Here is a 20,000-nt window from a genome sequence, read left to right as displayed (position 1 = left end):
TATACACAGGATCTCTTAATAATTTAAAACAAACTTTCAGTTACAAAAATTTGTGGTTGTTCCTTATCTCTCCGCCTCTCTCTATCTCTCTCTGTCAAGCTTACATAATATGAATAATGAAAGGTATAGGCAAAATGTTTCAAAGAGAACCATGCTGAATCTTTCGAAAATGTCATTCACAGGACAGGATTTGTGATTTACATGTAAACAAATTACTAAAAGAAACATTCATCATTTTTTGAAAGGTGGGGGGGGGGGGGAGGACACGATGGATGCCTTAAATTAGCTTCTTTTTCTTTGTTGGGGGGGGGGGGGATTGGGTATGCATATATATTTGTACAGTTAAAAGAAATGTTTAGATTAAGCCTACTGAAATATAATCTGACGGCCATATACTTAAGCAGACCAAACTCGCACCAGAAAAGATGAAATAATTTGTGTGCGTTATCTTTGAAGGTTTCAGGAGTGACAGGGTTTGATTTGATTAACTTTAAAGGCTTAAGCTGAAAAATATTAGAATAGCGAAAGGAATATAAAGTCAGGATGTATATATATATATATATATATATATATATATATATGTGTGTGTGTGTGTGTGTGTGTGTGTAAGGCCGAGGGGATCTACACCTATATAGATGTGTAAGAGGTGTATGCATTATAATTTGAAACACAAACGAAAATAATGTTGATAGAAAATCGATATGATATGGTGGTTGGTCAAAGATGAGAGGATAAAAAAGGGGGAATATTCCTCCAGTCAATTTATCATTGGGGTGGATTTTTTTGGGGTGGGGGGGGTGGGGTGATTTCATGATGTTAGTAGTAAGATGTACTTATACATATGCCCGTACCGATATTTAGCGCACATACGGTATAGTTTACATACAGTGAAGTAAACATGGTCGGCCATTGCGACCATGACACACTGTGCAGTGCCGATCACATTACTCCTTACATAAATCAACAAACCTTTATAATATCCGGCTTTTTATTTGTAAGTATTGTAACTACAGTAATGGTACAATTTGCGGGAAGCACCAGGAATTGTTGCGGGAGCACTAACCCAAGAGAAAATATTTTTGCGGGACCCTCTAGATAAATTGTGGCAATCCCACAATCGCGTGTCCTAATGCGAACACTGAATTCCAGTCGAATATGTATTTCTATAGTCAAGCTATGGTTTTTTTTATCTTCTATTTCCTGTAATATCAATGTTGCCCACTACGCTATACCACAAAGCCATCATCACCGGAATGGCTTCTATAACAAAATAAATTTTCCCATTTTCAGGGCGTAATGTACATGTAAACTTGTAAAACTATCGAGCGAACCGACTCACAATTTTCATTTTCACAAACCGTATTTACTTTGTCAACAATCACAGGGTATTATTTTGTATTTAATTTAGCGCAAAGTCGACAGCGTTGCCAAACGGTGGTACATTGGGGCGGGGGGGGGGGGGGAGAACTGATTACACTTTGGTTAGTAATTCCGGTTAGTTCATCGTGATTAGGTGCCATTATCAATTAATTCACAGACAAAGGCCTAAAACCTGAACTACCTCTTATTGGTGGGTGACGTCAACCCCGATTAACCATCCGATGGCCATATTTCTTTTCTGCCCCTTTTAGCAAGAAATAAGTCCTATACACGGAAGATTTTATCCACATTCACACGTTTTGTCTACGTTGGAACCCTCGCTATGATCCCACCCTGCAGGCATAAACCCGCCTGAATTCAGTGACTATACAAAACCCCGTACCGCCTCTTACCTTCGCGGTTGGGAATGAAATACATTCTTGTATATATATATATATATATATATATATATATATATATATATATATATATATATATATATATATGTTATCAATCTCCAAATATAATTAAAAACCCGGCATAACAATAATTAATGCAAATAACTTATCAACCCCAAGTTAATTATTTTGAATTGAAGAAAAAAATACAAAAAAACCTTGATTGCAGGTATGCATCGTATGAATTTATTCAAAGAGGGACAGAGAAAATGGGGGGGGGATGTTGGGGAGGGGTGGTCTCTTTAAATACTTCATTTTGTCTGTTTAACACTTGTTCTTTGCTTTATAAGTGAAAAGGGGTTCAAAGCAAGGTATTACAAGAAACTTTAGTTTAAATAGAAGACAGAAAATAAAATTCAGGTTATTGAAGGTTGTGGTCATTAGAGCATGAATCCCACGGGTAAGAATACTAATTCTCTATGACGATGGTGTTAACAAATATACTCCGTGACAACTACAGCTTTTTTTTTTCTTTAATGTTTACTTATAAAATTGAACGTATTTCTAAGATCCAAATATTCATGAAGCAAGGAAGGAAACAACAGGACCGGGGTGTGACGGAATCAGAGGAGGTCATGGCTGTCTCAATATATTTTGTTTGAATAAGAAAAACCTGGTTATAAAATACAAGCACCCTGATTTGTTATTTAAAAAGTGCTCTGCTGTCAGAAAGGAACCTTTTTTTTGGTAAGAACTTTGCCTCGAGTTATTTCGAAGCAGAAATGTATTCAATAATTATTCACTAACCTGACACATTTGCACCATGCCTTTTGCTTTCTTGAATAACGGTTGCTTGCGAAACGAATAGGTGAGAGCATTGAAGTATTGTAATAACCACATCGATATTACAACTAAGACTTAATACCTCAAAAACTACGTTAGTGTGAAAGGTAATATAAGCAATTAAAATATGTTGTTTTTGGTCAGTCTACCTTATAGCTTCGCCTTGTGGCTGGAAGGAGAGGGGAGGGGGAGGGCGGGGGAGGGGAGAGGGGAGGAGTGGGGATGGGATTGTTTGATATAAAGTCTTTGTATTTCAAAGTACGTTTACAACTCACACAACAATAATTGTGGTCACTGAAAATAGTCAGTATCAGAAAAGTGCATGTAAGATGGATTATTCAAGCACCAAAACTGTATCATAGAAAACAAGTAACTTAATAAACTATAAAAAAAACTAAAGATTAAATTCATGGTCAATGGCCCACATTTTCTCCTAATAGATTATTGTCATGCTCTTTTCGTTGTTGTTATATGGACATATAGAAATAATTTCTTTAAGGCATTTCACTTAAAAATAGTATATCTTTAGTGTCACTTCTTGCTAGAATAACTTTTAATTTTGTTAATCTCCCAAGGGGATGGTTTCCTTATCGCCTGGCGATTGATGCTAAAGTTCTCCTCCAGAAGAATCTTGATGATTAATAATAGCAAAGCAGAAGACAAGAAGAAAAGCAAAAATTCTTGATTAAACCATAAACAGGTCGGGTCATGGTCTTGGCAGATGTTCGTATCACGTGACCATTACATACGTCATCAAATTTGAGGCATGGACATTTTGGAAGACCATTCAACAGCTGGGAAACTAGAATCCTGCTGGAATTGGCTTTACTTGCCGTTTTCGAATGAACAAAATATTTGATCTAGTGAACTTGAAGCAAACAAGTGTGACGTCATTTCTAAGAAACAAGATATTCTTTGTTTGGATTTCTAAATAGAAGATGGATTTGATACAAAAAATAATAGTATTTTGAAAACTTCACATCCATATAAGGTTAAACTGTATACGCGATCCGCGGTGAACTGAAGAAATGTTTGACTAAAGAATACACTGCACGCCGGTATTTGGTGTTGGAAAGTATTCACACCAACTCGAGAATACATCACTTTTCTTTGATGAATTAATACGTAATATAAATTTACATTCAAATTTAAATTTTTCAAAATTAAATAGGAAGTCCTACCCCTCCCCTCTCCCCTTCCCCTTCCCCTCCCTCTCCCTCTCCCCGTCCCCCACCCCCACCCCCAACATTGAAACTATGATATCTGCCCCAGGGAGAAACATTTATCTTAGTTTATTACAAAAGCTTTGTGGTTTCCGTTTCCTTAATCTTAGTGTTGACGTCATATGATTCAAATTAGACCGGTAAACTGACTCCCGAAGACTTGTCCTTCACCTGATCTCAACTTGAGAGGCGATTTGTACCCTTCTGTATCCTCTTAGACGGAGATTTAAATGTATGATTTATGTGAAAAGTGGAATTAAACATCTTGAAGGATTAAATGCGTTACAAAATGATTAATATCAAGAGAGTGATGTGTGTTATGGATATAATTTCTCACGTTGCCAACTTAGATTATAGTTTATCGTATCAACGAACGTACCCACTCATCAGGTAAGATACGTGTAGATCATAGCTTACAGTAGCAAAAGTATAAATTAGATATAAAAGTTGTGGAGGTGTGTTTGTCTGTTTGCTAAACAAGGCGAACTAGAGTTCATTGAAAGCAAAAAAAAAAACCCAATTCAAAAGAGTATCTTTGCGTCATATGTTTGTCTTGCCATCGAAGCTGGAAGTAGATACGGTATTTAACTGAGTGTTGGGTTACAGGTTTCTGAGAATTATATGGGTTGTTTTTCTTCTTCAGAAGTATATAAATCTTCAATATCTTCAATACAAGGTTCGTGTCACATGGGTACTTATCTTGATTATAATGTTGGAGTGATGTGACGTTTTACATGTATGAGAACGGCCAGAAACACACATAGGGGTGTTTCACATTCAGACTGAGGACTCATTTGTCACCCCCCCCCCACCATGGTTTAAAACCTAGCACCCTATCCTTAACAATGCCTCTTAACAATAGAACTCTTCCGAGGACTTGGTGACTCTTAGCAATATGACGTATGTGATTTGGAATGACTTTGTTCAAGTGCTCAGTCAAAATACAAAACCAGTGAATACACACCTGCAAAGCTGACAAAATTGTGTTTTACCTGTTCTTGGCAGTTCCTTAATCATTTTGTTTTTTGACTTTACAAACTGAGATGAAACTAGTTTTGCCGTCACATTATAATGCTGTTTATGATTTTACCTAATGTTTAAGCTGATGTATTCTGCATGTAGGAGGGAGACATCAAAGCACAGTGCTACCTATCGTTTCAGTATGAAAAGAATTTTTACCTGACGGTTTTCTTGTAGTCTATCATTCTGTACCTGTAATCTCAGTCAATGTTCTGATGGGAGCTTGACAGTTTTCATCACCTGAGAGAGGATGCGAACGCGACAAAAAAAAAAGCTCATTAATTTGAATACTAATTTTCTAGGTCTTAGGGCTATAATCTTCCAAATTATTCCCAGATATTGGTAAGGAACTTGACATCGATGTAGGGCAAAATGCTGCAGTTGTTAAAGCGTGCTTGAATAATTGGGATGTTCAGCTTCGACAGCGATGTCATATCGTTCCTATACATGGCTGTGGGTTCTATAACAGTGACATAGGTCTTAATGCACGTGATCTGTCCTGTCAGCCAGCTAGTACAGTATAACTAATGTTCATGTTCCACAGCCGTCCATCAGTAACTACTGCGCTGTGTTCGTAAAACGGTAACATTTGTTACAGGTGGCACAGTAATTACTGCAAGTTTCTTCTTACTGCAAATTTAAAAAAAAATTAAAAATGTAAAAAATATATATATATTTTTTTTAATTACTGCAAATTTTTCACCTTTCGGACTCGTAGTTCAACGTGTAACAGCTTTCCGGTAATTACTGTGCCAACTGTAACACATGTTACCGTGTTGCGAACACAGCGCAGTAGTTACTGATGCACGGTTGTGGAACATGAACAGTAGTTACTGGTAGGGTTTAGTATAGGACCGATCGAGGACAGAAGAAGTGTATTTTGTAGATGCTATGGTTGCCCAGTATAGGAAAACTGGAAGTTGAACTTATTTCGACATTTCGGTCTTTCCTTGGCTACTTCTTTGAAATGTCACAGTTTATTCAAAATATCAACGTGTTATGTCAAAAATTGTTTCATCTCGAAATGTCAGTTTAGTCTCAAATGTTTAACGTTTTTCCTCAAAATCTATCATTACCATTTAGGAATTTCTCCTTTTCATGTGGAGATTTGTACGTTTCATGTCCGTTTTGTTCGGATTGAGTGTTGTGTGGATAGCTTAAAACTTCATGTTGCACTTTTTTACGCCTTTTATTAATTTTCTGCCTCTGAAGAAATGTCGGATTAATGACGTTTTTTTGGTTTGAATTTTGACGTTTTATCTAGTAATTGTTGAATATCTGTTTGTTGAATTCTCATGTTAAAAATTTTGAAATTTTATATGGAAATTGTGTCCATGATGAAATTGTGACATATTATCTCGCAATTTTTATGTCTTTTTGTAAAACGTTAACATTTTAACTCGAAATGAATTCTGACGTTTTTATCTCGACAATCCCTCGTCTTATATCGCAATTTTATTGGTTAGTATCGAAAGCTTGTGTTTTTTTTTTATCGAACGAGATTTTATCTCGAAATTTCAGTCATAAAATGTTGAAACCTCGCTATTTCTCAAAATTTGATTCACTTTTGGTTGGAATTTAGACTTGTTGACAATAAATATACACATACAAATGCAAACTTTAGAAGAATTATGCGTAAGTAACGATTTATTTTCTGGCCAATAGTTCATAGCACACTGTCAGCTTCCATGACTCTTGAATAGATATTTTTTTGGGAGGTTATGCTAGGCGTTGTTATGAAATTGAGAGCAAACGTTAACTTTCCATCTGGCAAAATGCCAACATTTCCCAGTCGTCCTTCCTAAAGGACGCCCCTGGTTAGAAAGTCAAATAAATGGCCACTGATGCTCAAACTTTTCAACAAAACATTTCACAGCCATCCTTAAAAGGAATTTTGTTCGCTTAGAAATAAATTATGTGTTTCAAGTGAACAATGCTCAATGTCTGAAAATAGCAACAACAAAAAAAAAACGAAAAACCGAATTACGTTTGAACATTTTGAAGCATGCAAAAATAGGAATCTATTCTGATAACCGATAAAGTTGATTTCAAAATAGACCACATTGTTATATCTGGTTGGTCACGTAGGACATGACTAGTTAATTTATGTATACATTCGCACATATGCGGAGTGAAGTCGATTAACTCGTATAAATGTCCCCCATATAGTCGATTACAATGAATTCTGATTGGTTAGAAGTGCATGCCGGCAGTAAATGGAACTAGTGTATATACATATTCGAATAGACCTTTAAAACCACACTGATTAACAATTGTGTGTCCTACGTAGTTACCATTTTAGAGATTTCAGCAGTGTATCTCTCATCGGATACGGTATGACATGAAATCACAGTAGCATGAATAACTATGCATTTCAACCATCCCCCCCTCGCCCCACCATCAACCTTTTGAATCTGCTTCTGCTGTAATATTTTTCTTAAATATTTAAAAACGGGGGTGGAGGAGGGAGGGGGCAGCAAACATCACCCTCGTTAGTCCGAGTCATTCATCATTCCATCTGTATATGAGATAAGCACCTGCTGTAAACATATACGCCCTCTCTATGACGTCAGTGATCTATAGGTTTTATTCGTTTTTATCTATCATTGTATTTGCCTTTTGAAAGCTTACGTATACTGCGCATGGAAATATGTTATGGAGACCAGATAGCCTAGCAGGGCACGCAACCGGTCGTGGGGAGGGGGTGGGATGGTGTAGTGGTTGAAAGGGCAGATGGAGAAGGACGGCTGGATGCACGATCAGCAGTATATTATACAAAATAAAGTCAGTGTTTGATTGATTTACACACTTGAACAGATCGTCAATAGATGAAAAGCACATGCTCACAAAATATGTGGTTCAATCAAAGAGGTATACGCATGCGTGGAGCTGTGGAGCTGTGGGGCTGTGGAGCTGTGGAGCTGTGGAGGGGAGTCAAAGTTTTCATTGGTCTTCATGATCATATTCTTGCCAAAGTTACTGCAATGATATCGTCTTTAAATCCTTCCACATTAATATTCGTCTGTGTTTTTGATATCTTAACTTTCTTCTTTTCACGGCACCGAGAAGAGGGGGAGTAGAGAGATGAAGGGAGGGAAAGGGGGAAATATACTGCCATAGGTACACTTCATGGTTAAGTCTCATTTACTCCCCCACCCCCTCATCCACCCACCCCTCCGAATGCTAGGAATAAGATAAGTATTTAAATTTCGATACAACTGACAAAGAAAGTAATTAAACCGGTAGAGAGTGAGACCGGACGGCAACCAATATACGTTTAACAAATTAAAAATTAAAAACGAACTTTAAACAATATGGGAATAGGAAAAAATGGTTATTTCTAAAGTGACGGTAACGAATTTGAACTATTTTTTAAATGTCTTTTTCTTAGTAAAGAACATGAAAATAATACTGCTAATTGCACATTAAATATATCAATTATTGACAAGAAAAAACCCGTTACATATAAGAAAAAATAACTAAACGTTCATACTAAAACACCAATTTTGTCCCCCTCAGGAATTTAAGTTGTAGACAAAATTTTGGTCGATTTACACCTGACAACATGGTTCCTCGTTCCGTATTATAATATTGATCCTTAAAGTAACATGAGATTAAGTGAGGGTCTATATTTACATACAAAATTCTCGTCAGTCTTACCATTCGAATAGGAAACACGTCCTATTATAGGTTTAAATAGACAAAGTAACTCGTGCCGTTTACTGTTTTTATATCTTAAATCGAATCAGCTGTGACAGGTGCGTTGACTCGTCGGAGGGGGGGTATTTTTCCAGAACATTCTATTTCAGTTTGTAAAGGAAAGATCTTATGCAAATATAGAGAATGCAAACAAGCCACATCGATAAATGGACATATTATTCAAATCAAGCAAATGGAACTTTGTCTCTCTCTGTGTATATATTTTACTGGTGGCATTTGATGGTGGCGGCGTATAAACAGGTGTATCGTGTTGTAAAACAAAAGGTGATATCGACACTATTGTGGCTTTGTTTACAGGAAGTAAATACTGATGGGTTTAATTCCCGGCTATACTAGATACAGATATAGGCTATTAGCTGTATATCTAGACCAATTTATATGATGTAAATAATCTTATAGTCGAGCGGATATAGGCGGTGATGGCATTATGAGCATAGTACCTACATATCTTCTGGGAGGTCGAAGGGTCGATCCCAGGCCGACCAAAGGAGAAATTCACAGTTTTATCCTTCTATATGGTCTTCCAAATAGAAAACAGTTTAAACGAAGCTGAAAACTGTAAATTAGATAGCATCCCAATATGAAATGTAACTTGTTATTGGCCATTCGACTTCTCCTTGAACATGCACATGTGGCTGCTTAGCGTGGTAAATCATTATATGGCATAGTAATTGGACGTTCCGTTTAAGTTGTAAGCGTTACAGTAGAACTCCATGGTTGATTTCCAATTGCTCTAGATAAGCCTAAATATTTCAACATTATCTTAGAAGATACGTTCAACAAAGAACATTGGTGTTTTCTTTAAGGTTTTACTTCTTGATGTTAGTCTTTTTGTTTTAAATTAAGAAACTGACAAGAAATGATTAGCACTTACTTCCAATGACTTTAATTGGTATGTATAGGTAAGAGGGCCTGACGTTTCGATCATATATGCAGGATCTTCTTCGGAGGCTGAATGACGACTTGCAACAGAAGGTACAGGAACACGCACAGAATACAGACAGGTTAATGAGCAGGGTGAACACAAAAGAGATAGATGTAAGAGCATTAGTAGACAATGGATGGCGAGAAGGAAGAAATTCCAACATGGGCATGAGGAGAGGTATAGGAGAAAATCTGAGAGATGATTAATGGAAGACGGTAGGGAGTAAGCTAGAGAAGGACAAAGACAGAAAAGTGTTATTGGTGAGATGAAATAGAATATTATCAACATTTTAGTGGCACAACAAACAAGAAGACTATATAACATATTGGACCTAATGAAATACCTCGAATGACATACCTATGAAGGGGTATGTTTATATGGAAGTGGGGGGTGGAGGGGGGCTGTGAGTGTTGGTAAAATACCATAATACTACTGCAGCATGTGCATACAGAAACAACGAAGCAGTGTTTTACTGTTAGTCTCCTTTTATATCAAATAAATTATGTTCGATGTATATAGGGAACGGCGGGGTGGGGTGGTGTAGTAGGCTATATATATATAGCCTATATATATATATATAGGCTATATATATATAGGCTATATATATATATATATATATATATATATATATATATATATATATAGGCTATATATATACGTATACCCACACACACAATATAAGGGAAAACATTTCTGAGAAAACCCATCAGCTGCTACATAACGAAGACCATGGTCTATGACGCCTTCCTTGTCGTATGTAGTAATAAAGGCGATCAGTCACTTCTGCAGAAGATGAATCGAAAGACGGGCAACATTTAGAATTCAGACTAAATGGATTTATGAAACAAGACAGTATACATGTATATAATTATGCTATAGTGTGACGGCTTATCAATCGTCTTCATCCCTAACCGTTCCAGAACACCAAAGTGTTTAAACTGCTAAATGTTGTGTAGTACACCAGTAAGGCTGATGTACTTATAGTATGTATATAAAGTGTGCTACCAGAAGGACGTCCCTCCATCGGTCATATTCATTCGAAGAAAATGCTGGTCACAATTTACCACGGAGTTAATTTCGTCCCTTTTCAATTCCACAAATTAGCCCCCAATCACCGCAAAAACACAAACAGGGAACACTAAAAATTCTCAAAACATACATAATAGCAGAAAAACACCCAATAGGTTAAAAAGGTTATATACACGAGCGTCAGGAAACGGTTGGTTTTAAGTTAATGCTTTTACTTTGTGCGCGCAGTTGTGTTTATAATAAAAACCTACATTGTTTGGTAACTAAGGACACGGTGACATTTCTGCGTCCTCTTTTGTATTATCGGTAAATGGCAGAAACCGATAGGTTACCGAAAACTAGAAAATGGAAACTTGAGCCTACTACAACTAAGCTACTAATTTGGCCACTAAGACAGGTAACGACTAAAGTACCCCCGGGGACAGGCAAAACAAATTAGGATGGTATGCATTGACCTCAGAAATTGTAGCTTGTCAAACGCAAGGCTCTTAGGCATTTAAACCTTTACAACGCAATTGATATGCTTCTAACGTTACTAAAGGTTTAACGATGCCTCAAAATCCATCGTATATATATATAGATGATTAATTTACGTATGTAAAAGAACGTTAGGCTTGATATTGAGGTTATACGGTTAACTTGTAATCATCTATCTCCATCCTTGTACGCTTAAGATGGAGATCCTTTGTTCATAACAAATGGTTATAAAATAGAGCAAATATACTATACTCTATTCAGTACAAAATAATGTTGAATTTATAAAATGCGGTAAATAATTGGATCCGAATGCGACAGAAAAGTCCTAATATAGGTCATGTTTCTGATAGGAAAAGCAGAATATTTGTATAATTCATGAAATCAGGATAACGACTGGTATTCTTCTCTATATATATATATATATATATATATATATATATATATATATATATATATATATATATATATATATATATATATATATATATATATATATATATATATATATACATATATATATTTATGTATAGATGTATGTATCCAGTCACTTACCGCACTCTATCAATTCACCATTATTTTAACAAAGGTTTTGGAATAAAGCCACTTACATACGTAGTCTTTCAACGCACCGTGTTCGCTACTAAAGCACATATATTGTTCACTTCTATGTGGAAATTCCCTGATGAATATACCGTTACTTAATTAATTCAAGCAAAGATAATTACATTTAATATATTAATCTAATTAATGAATAAAAAATATATACTTCCGTAACGAAGGGCCAATTAATTACGCACACTAATTTACCGTACGATTCGTCTACGGGCAACTTGAGCAGATGGATTTGAACTTTCTGTGAACCTGTGCTATGTCGGCATTGAAAGTGGTCTAAAAGTCGTAAACCTGGCCAAGGTATATACGTATGTATTTCCTGATAGCGAATAACAAATTAGTTTTAGTGTTCCTGCTCGGCCTCTTTTCCGAAAACTGTTTTAAGGCGAAATGAAATGAAGTCAAAAGTAACGGTAAAGACCAACATGAATCATTCTGTTTGATTTGTTGGAAGCCGGGTGAATCTGTGGTCAATTAAAGTCAACATCATGCCTTATTAATAGGAAATCTCATGACAATATTTACCGCTCACAGAATTGCCCGACTGAGTGACTGAATGACTGACTGACTCCATGAAACAGATGAACAAACATGTCAAAAGCAAATTAAGTGCATCAGAATACAAGTAGAATGTACGTACATTTGGTAACTATCTCGCTATTTAACAGGTATTATTGTGAAAGTTGGAAGGTAATGTAACAATCGCGGTTCCAAGGGGAGCGCCATGGGAGAGGTCGGGCCCCTTTCTTTCCGAAATTGTTGGGCACAAAACATTAGCTGTCATTATGCGTCGCTATTTCTATGTATAATGTCGGAATCCGAGGACTCCTGGATCCGCCAATTTACCATATATACCGGTATCATGCAAGAACACTGCAGAGCATGCAGACCATATCGTCACAGCGATTGGAAGCGCTCTCAAACATTGACCCTATACTATATTTAGCATTGGCTTTGGTAGATATCCAAAGCTACATCATTCAGTGGGGATATCCAGGGTGCGGAGATGGGGGTCTTCATCACATAACACGAAGTTTGGCTACGCGCCTGACACACCTCATACGCACGGCTGGTCTGGTTTGATATGAAATGATCAAGAGAAAAGAATATAGTCTGAATATGGCATGGTTTGTTTTCCTCATAATTCCTGTTCTGTAGATAAACTTAATTTTCAGTTTCGTTTCCGTTCAGTTATAATTGTACTGCTAGCAACTTCCACCATTCCAGTTGCGTTGGAGGATTCAAACTCCATCTTTCGCAACAGGTTGAAAGTTCTCACTGTGGCAAACTTTTGATTCATTATTCTTTCATGTATAATATGAAAAAGAACAGTTTCAATATGTTTTATCACATATTTTCCCAGGTCCTTTCAATATTTTTCCCGGGTCCCCTAATAATGACCCCGGGGTTACCTATATGCAATACCGGTGTATAGTGTTTTTCTAAATTTCTTTATAATATTGACATTGGGAATATATATTCCATGCCGATAGCTATAGACAAATGAAACACCACTATTTATTACTTGACTGATAGCTTTTTGAACATGATATTTCACATTTTCAATGTCCAATACATATATATATATATATATATATATAAATATATACATACATATATATATATACATATAAATATATATATATATAAATATATACACACACACACACACACACACACACATATATATATATATATATATATATATATATATATATAGACATATTCATTTGCATTGGTCGTATAATTTCCACCTCATTGAACAGAGTTCTGTTGAAAGTATCTCTACCGAGATCCGGCCTAAGGATTCACAAAGGGTTTCGAGTTGGTTAGCATCATGATTGATCTCTTAAGTAAGGCCAAATATGTCCGGACTATCAGTGTTCGATGAAGTTGGCAAACGTCTTCAGTCGATTAATGACTTTCCTTACTGCTTTCGAACCTCTGCACAGATAAATCAGTGTTTACGACCTGCATTAGTCAGGTATAAACTGTTTCACCAAAACAAAATATAAGACAACTTATTTTAAATTACAAGCCTTTGATGTTGATGAACCTTGTCTGTTTTTATTTTCTTGTCCACATTTCGATGGACAAACGTAACAAAGACTGATATTTGCGTTACCGGTAAAGACTGCCAGAGTTTGACAAAATTTACGCTCTCCAAAAGCAGATTTAACTTAAATATGCAGACCGTTCATTATCAAGTCTTACAGCTTGCAGAGGCTAACCCGTTGTAACTGGAGACAATTTGGAATTCTGAGCAAGGTTTTACATTTATTTTTAAGAGGCTGAGCCTCCTATTTTGCAACTTTCTGTTATACGCTCACCGTTTAATCTAATGGATGAGTGACAACCATTCCATCAAGAGACCTCCATTATTTCAAAGGGGGAAACAGACTATTTTATGCAGAAATCAGAATGACTGATAGAACCATCTGAATATGACCAAAGAGTATTCATACTAAGCGCATGCATAACGCTCAAATGAGCACAAAAAAAAGAAAAGAAAAAAAAGTATGAAATGGCCAAATTTTGAACTGAATAATATCTCCAGGTCAGCATATAGAGCGAGTTTACTACAACTCAACATATCAAGTACGATTCAAACTCGTTTACGAGACGAAGATAGCCTCTGGAGAAGAATGAAATGTAATTATACAAGTTAATGACGACTGGGTGACCTTTTCAGAACGCCTTAAAATGTAATCGTTAGCATTAAGATATATGTGTTTATGTGTGTATGTGTGAGTGTATGTGTGTATGTATGTATGTGTTGTAGGTATATGTGTGTGTGTAACCCAGGTCAGGCGAGTGACCAGAAATAAGTCAACCGGAACACACGAATCCAACAATGCCCGCCGGTGACTCTATTTGACTTTTGACCTCCACAAAAACGTTTTCTTGTACTTAACGTGTCACAACTACATACTAAATATGAGATTGGTCCAAGCTCGCCTTCTTGAGATATCGTGTTTACAACGTTATCACAATTTGACCCCCGGTGACCCTAAATGACTTTTGACCTCCTCTAAAATCAACAGACTTCTTTTACTACACGTGGTACTTATATACACCGAATATGAGATTGGTCCAAGCTTCCTTTTTTGAGATATCGTGTTTACTTGCAAGGCGTCACACACACACACATGTTGGTTTTACATTCCAACCGAGGACCCCATTGTATTTTCCATTGTTCAAATCCACGTACCCTAACCTTAACAATACCCCATACAATAGAAATTCTTCCGAGGACGTGGTGATTCTTTAGAAATCACAGCCGAGGACCTGGAATTCTTTTGTTCAAGTCCTCGGTCAGATAGAAAAACAAACGCATACACACACACACATACACATTCATCCGCCTGCATAACTACAAAGGTTACCGTTATCATCGAAACCCAAAAATCAAAGTGGATGAGTGAAAGTTATACGCATTGTTAACAATTTGGGTCGAGCGTTTCATAATTTAAATTGTACATCAAGTTAATCCATGTCGTCGTAAATGTTATTGCAAATTGTCAACTTTCAAAAATGTATTTTATAGCAGCGTGCTGTATCATTATGAATATTTAAAAAAAGTTTCAACTTTTTAACAGCGAACGCTTGACTGTCAAATTTAAGAAAATTTCTTTACGAAATGATTCTTAAATAATACATTCACCTCAACATAAACGATTATAAACATATGGCCTCTTTTAAAGCACGTTCACTTAAACGTAATTCGCAGGTTTGTCAACAATCAGAAGGGTAACATTTGTCAGATGTTTCTCATAATCATGGCTTTACTCTATTGAATAAATAATGGCCTCAGATACTGGTGAGGCTCACTATCATAGAAAAAACCTCAGCGCATGCTCATACAAGACAACACACTCCTTCTGCTACAGGAAGAAAATAGTACAGTAGAATTGTTTCTTTCATTAAGATTGTCGTAATGATTAAACTGTTTGGCCTTTCTGACATATTCATTATTCAATATGTCATTAAGAATGTTCATGATGCAGACCCACATATATAGATATAATAGAAAAGTATGCATGAGGCTGACAATATACGTGAGCAGAACAATAAATCTTCAATTAACATGATACATGTAAGTTGAAAAAAAGAAAGAAAAAATAACACATCAGTTGAATAATGAATTAAGTTGAACGTGCTTTAAAAGAGGCCATATGTATATAATCGCATATGTTGAGGTGAATATATTACTTAGGAATCATTTCGCCAAGATTATTTTCTTAAATGTGACAGTCAAACTTTCGCTGTTAAAAAGTTCAAACCTTGTTTTTTTAAATTTATTTATGATTAATCTTCATTATGATACTGAACACAGCTATAAAATACATTGTGGAAAGTTGACATTTTCAATTGTAATACAATTTAGACATGAAATAGTTTGATGTAAAATGTAACTTTTGAAAATCTCTCGACCCGAATTTGTTAGCAATTCGTATAACTTTATTTTATTATTTTTCCTTTGCCTTTTTTGGTTTGTCGTTGTTGTTGACTGAATTAAATTTTGCTTTGTACCACTATTACAAACATGTAGACACCTTGAAACGCTTAAATAAGGGCTTGCGTTGCCTTGTCTGGGGGTGTACAAGAAGCTCAAGACAGCTCGTTGACAAAGCACTCGCGCAAGGCAAGTATGCCTATAATCAGATATAAAAAATATTAAAAATCCATTATGATTCGAAATGTGGTTGCGTAATTTACTTACTGTACCATGTCGGTTGAAAAAACGAAAATTTACTAAAGGCTTAAACAATTAGTAAGGCATTGATAAAAAATAAAGAAAACATATATATAAATATATATATATATATATATAAACATATATATATATATATATATATATATATATATATATATATATGTATATATATATAAATATATATATATATATATTCGATGTTTCGATATAAGTTCGATGTTTCCTTTGTTATAGTTGCAAAATTATCAGCATTATTAACGCAGTAGACTGCTTTAAATATAACAATGAGCTTAGAGTGTTTCTCTCCCTATCAATGTTGATGTTGAGGCTATCAAAGATTAATTGAGCGAGTCGCATTAGAACAGAAGGATTAGATCACGTTTTCCAGAGACTCAGCACAACTTTTAGAAAGCGTAGGGGTGGGTGATGAATAGCTGTATCGTTTTCCGTTAATGAAGCCAGAGGCCGGATTAAGGAAAGGCATATACAAAAGCAAATTTTCCAATATGCTTCATTCTCTTGCATGTTTGTTATTGAAAATAACTGAAATAGTAATAAATTTCCTCTTACATCATTTGCTTTCTCTCTCTCCACCCCTCTATCACTCTCCACCTCTCTCCACCTCTCGCGAGTTCTCTCTCTCGTAAGTTTATCATATAACTTTTGAACAGCAGATTCGTGCAGGCATTTATTATAATATGGATCATCACATTGTGCCACAATAGAAACGTATGGTCAAAGCTCTGGAAGTGACGTCATTTTATTGAGCACGTGTATCAAGAATGACATCAAGAATGATGCTGCGATAATAAGACATGTATCTTAACATAATGTCCTCAATCTAGAAAACCATATTCCGAGGCAATTTAAAAAATTTAAAGGACCTTAATTAAATGGCAACATAAAACAGAGGGGAATTTAGATGAACAACATTAAACGAGTTCGAGGCAAGTGCTTTTACGAAGGTTGAGTGTAAGTTTAATACAACGGTTTGGAGCAATATAATAATAATAATAATAATAATAATAATAATAATAATAATAATAAAATTTTATTTTTTATTATTTTCATCTTTAGTGAGGGTAGTCCTGCACTTTTGCATAATCTTCTATTTAATAATTGCAAGATCATGAACTGACGTAGATAAAATTCTAAAAATATCACTCTATCCTTGCCGTGAAGCTGCACTTTGGGTATATTGAAATTTTAAAATGGGGCTTTGTAACTTATTTTTGTAAATGAAGAGGAAAATTTTCATTTACCTATATAGACTTTCCCAAAGAGACGAACCAAGTTCATAAAATGAGCATTTTGTGCAGGTCGAAGGTGCACATGCATGAGATGCAGACATGATTATTGGAGACTGTCTTGCCGTAACTGTAATAAAGGTTGGCAATATTTACTGATGCTATTTATTGCAGTTTATTTATTAAGCCACTTATAGTGACTGCATTAATCAAATATTTGTGAAACTGATACCATCATAAACGTTGTTATTAATTTCAATAGAGTAAAAAAAGATATAGCTCTGCGGTGTCAGTATGTTGCCTTATTGTTGGTGCAGTAATGGTGCAGTTATGTTAAAATCCGGGAGAAAACAGTCTCTTTCACCTACACTACGGGGGGGGGGGTGAGGGGAGTGGGAGGGGGTTATAAGGGGAAAACGTCGTATGGTCACAGTTAACGGTATTAAGTTCATTGACCAATCAATATTTGTGATTAGAACAAGTAGAGTGTTAATGACTGAATACCGTAATTTCGCCGATGACTGGTCTGGTCACGCACAATCCAGTGCAGTGACAGAGTCTTACATAACCATCACACAAGACAAGCCGACTACGCTCATTACAATTTTTACCATAGTAACATAGGGAAATTCGGTCTTCGTAATAGAGCAATGCAAATTTGGATGATCTTTCAAAAAAGTTGAAGTCTATATCTTCAAAACCCACATTCACCAGACATTTGAAAAGGAATTTATTAACTCGTACTAGTATTATATAATCTATTCACGTATCCATCTCAGCATCATTAGGATATTATTACTGTATATTTAATCTTTACGTAAATACTGTATTATTTATATTTGTACATTTTTTTTTCTTCCAGGGAGTCTCCTACTTGGTTAAGTCTTTTTTAAGACTTTATAGGATACTTCCTTTCATATTGTACACAATTTGCGATAAAACAAATAAATGAATTCAATTTCAAACAATTTTGGTGACTCGAAGTGAGTATGCGTGTGTCGTAGTCCATGTACACACAAACTAGGTTATAATTTTGTTCGTGTAACTATATTTATCAGGGAACGTAACGGAGAGAATAAATAATTGTATAAGCCCATTTCCAATCAGTGAAAATTCCTTCAAAATGCCCTGATTTATACAACCGAAATTTGTTTCTTCTGTATGATCGGTCTGTAATTGCACACACGGTTTTAGTGCTATATATAGTATGACAGTACTGGTTATCAAAGTGTTTACACATGCATGATACTTTCAACAACAAACTTCTTTAAGTAAAGATTAAAGACATCCGAGAGTAGCGTAAAAAAAAAAATTCTCAGAACGTCATTTCAAAATACTTGACAAATTAGATCTGATAAAGATGTCAGAAGACTTATTTATCCCAAACTCCCTCTGGCGGCATTATATATGATAGTAAATATAGGAATGCAAGAGTAGTGCCAGGTGGTTTCATGCGTTCTCTGAAGCATCCTCTCAAAGATAGAAGCGTCCAGTGGAGTACTTGTGGAACAATTATAAAAGAAACTCTTCAAGATTTAGTGACAAGGTCCAATTAACAAACTCTCAAAATTACCTGTTGAAGAAGTTCGTTTATCTTTCTTTCTTTCTCCCAAGTTATAGTTTATTGTTTTCATTAGAACTAAAGATGGGCTTTAACCGTAAATTAGGCCGTCCGTTTACCATAAATTTTCAAGAGGATGGACTATTTGGTTGCAACACACACACCTACCACGATTTATATCTTTTAAGTGTGAAAATGTTGACATTTTAACGAACCATTTTGGTAAATGACGTGGTTTCAGGTATATACGTTAACTTAAAATTAGGAAGGAAAAGGGAAAGAAGACTAAAACGAATATATACATAAGCTGTATAGGTTTGTCGCAAGATGCATGAATAAGAAGAAAAGGATATGCTATATTTAAATTTATAGAAACAATGACCCCATAAATTTAAAGCAAATTATTCATTTCTCGTACAATCTCTGTTCTCGCTCTTCTTTACGAGTTTTTATTGCATCCCTGCAAGCAATGCAGCTGCAATGTCTGTCATCGAACGATTTTAATGTCAGGTTCAATCTAAGACTGGCGAAAATATTCTCATCCGTGTTTCTTTTGCATGTATATTCAAGATGGCGGCGAAGAAAGATTCTTGAGATATGGGGACATTTAGCCTGAGGCTTGAATAACGAGGAAGGTCATTGAATCCAGCGTTGCCAAAAATAAAAAATAAAAGTTGCCTTAGAAATTTTGAAATTGTCAAGAATACCTACGTAAGCCATTTGTTTGAAGAGGCATTAACAATTGCATCAAGTGAGGTAGCAGTTTTCATTTGTATCGTTCTCCCCCCCCCCTTTTATTCCAATACGTATGAAATTACTTGTTTTATATTTTGACATTTGATAATAAGGATCTTTATCCCCTGGAGAGT

At 35.5% G+C, this 20,000-nt stretch overlaps 1 protein-coding gene and 1 long non-coding RNA gene across 3 annotated transcripts in view; one reads left to right on the top strand and one right to left on the bottom strand.

The window, feature by feature from the left end:
* LOC139979493 (protein FAM114A2-like) overlaps positions 1 to 20,000 on the top strand; it is a 314,900-nt gene that overhangs the window by 204,294 nt on the left and 90,606 nt on the right. The gene's annotated exons all lie outside the window — the stretch shown is intronic.
* On the bottom strand, positions 3,909 to 9,561 carry LOC139979851 (uncharacterized). Of its 2 annotated transcripts, none has more exons than XR_011797366.1 (3): positions 9,438 to 9,561; positions 5,003 to 5,083; positions 3,909 to 4,034 (listed from the first exon to the last, which is right to left on the bottom strand). It is a non-coding gene; the product is annotated as an uncharacterized lncRNA (long non-coding RNA). The 2 variants fall into 2 exon arrangements; XR_011797365.1 differs by having other exon boundaries at positions 3,960 to 4,027.

Source organism: Apostichopus japonicus, chromosome 14, assembly GCF_037975245.1.
Source record: "Apostichopus japonicus isolate 1M-3 chromosome 14, ASM3797524v1, whole genome shotgun sequence".
Taxonomy (NCBI): domain Eukaryota; kingdom Metazoa; phylum Echinodermata; class Holothuroidea; order Aspidochirotida; family Stichopodidae; genus Apostichopus; species Apostichopus japonicus.
The sequence above is the reverse complement of the archived record's forward strand: the minus strand, read 5'-3'. Positions and strand labels throughout refer to the sequence as shown.